We start from the raw sequence: 1,786 nt of genomic DNA, 5'->3' as shown, positions 1-1,786 counted from the left end.
TTAAACAATAAAAGGTTGATTATTGTTCAGGACAGTAAAATATGTTCTCACTTTTATTTGCTCATACTTGTTGATGCTGTTTACACTTTGTGTCCATACACACCTGTGTTTTATCCCTTTTACTTACATCCTAGCTTATAAACCACAATCTCTGCTAAAAGGTAGCAGACAGTCAAATGAAAACTATGCGTCCCAACACTGCATAAAATTTAGTTTGAAATCTTCTTGAAGAAATCGTAAAGAACTTTCACTGTTACCGTAATGTGACTCATTTTGTAGCTTGTTTTTAGTATTAAAGTTACACATTGTACATAGTAGACAAGAATGGTACAGCTCAAAATCAGCAGAAGCAGTGATACATGGTGATTTATCTTCTATCGTGCCCACTTCATGATCAAGTTTTATATCTGCTGAACTAATCTCAGACCTGACAGGAAATATTTCATAAAGATTTTACTGAGCAGGCAGAACAAGAGTTACTTCAGTGTATGCTGGCATTGATCTTACTTGAAACTGTATTCTATCTGAAATTTGTTGTAGATCACTCTCTGTGTGTGTTTTGTTAGTTTTCTTGTACTAAATAAAGACATTAATTAACTCTACTAACTGCTTTTGTCTCCTTGTTTCTGACATTTTGCAGCAGCTGTGTGATAAGGTGGTTGAGGGTGTGTAGAACTTGCAAGTTAAAACTGAAATAAGCTCAGCTGAGTGCTATGTTGCATTAAAGTGTCATGAGGAAAAAAGTAAAAGATCTTTGCTTGCAAATTGCTACATCCATGACCAAAGGTAAGAATGGCAGTGGCAAACTTACATGCTTTGATCTGTCATATTGTGTTGTATCACTAATTCACTGCACCACAGACTGTATACAAAAGCTGTCATTGCATCTGTGCTATATCAGTCTCCATATTGATGACTATTACTTCGCTTACTTCATACAACACAGGTGTTTCAGTTTCAAAATTTCAGAGTTAAAATTTGTTGTACAAGCTTGTGTGTCTTTTCTGTGACTTAAAAACAATATTATATTCTGCAAACCCTCCCATTAAATAACATTGTCCTTCAATGTCACTCCACATTTTATTCGTGGAGTGACATTCTGAAGTCAGTAGCTGACCTTTTTGACAATGGCCACTTTGGTCCTTTGAAGATGGTTGCAACAAGCAAAGAGTGGACCTGACTCAGAGACCAAGGGAAGGTAGGCCTACTCTAAAGCATTGTCTTTTTAGACTCTAATAAAGAACATCATGTATTCAGTAAGACAGGAAACTAGCTAATCAGACCACAAACTTGATCTGTGACCTCAGTGTCTTTACTGAGGTCACAGATCAAGAGAGTTTAAGGGTCATTTCCAATAGATGTCTATACAGACTAATTTTTGCAACCTTAGAAAGACTGCAGATTTAAGGCAATTCACACTGGATACTGGAGTCATTTTTCAGATCCATTAGGCTACTTCAAGGCAGTTTATATGTTTCAGGCAATTCCTTAAAAAAAAAAAAAAAAAAGCTATAAAAGGTACCAACACCACAAACACTTTTGAGAAGTGTAGTTCAGTTACTTAGCAGAAGTGCCATGTCAACACAGCTGTTAGTAATAGTAGCTGCATAGACTTAGCTTTAAGCATAATTTTATTTATTTATTCAATGTTGTTATTTATTCGGCACCTCCCAGTTGGCTTGAATTTTCAAGTTTGTGCGCTGACTTTTGTTGATTGGTTGGTTTGGTCTGATTGTGCTTCTGTACATCGATTAGTCGTCCTGTTGTTTGTGCGGCTATTAGTAAA

This window comes from Archocentrus centrarchus, unplaced genomic scaffold (genome assembly GCF_007364275.1).
Source record: "Archocentrus centrarchus isolate MPI-CPG fArcCen1 unplaced genomic scaffold, fArcCen1 scaffold_24_ctg1, whole genome shotgun sequence".
Taxonomy (NCBI): Eukaryota; Metazoa; Chordata; class Actinopteri; order Cichliformes; family Cichlidae; genus Archocentrus; species Archocentrus centrarchus.
Note: the sequence above shows the minus strand (reverse complement) of the source record.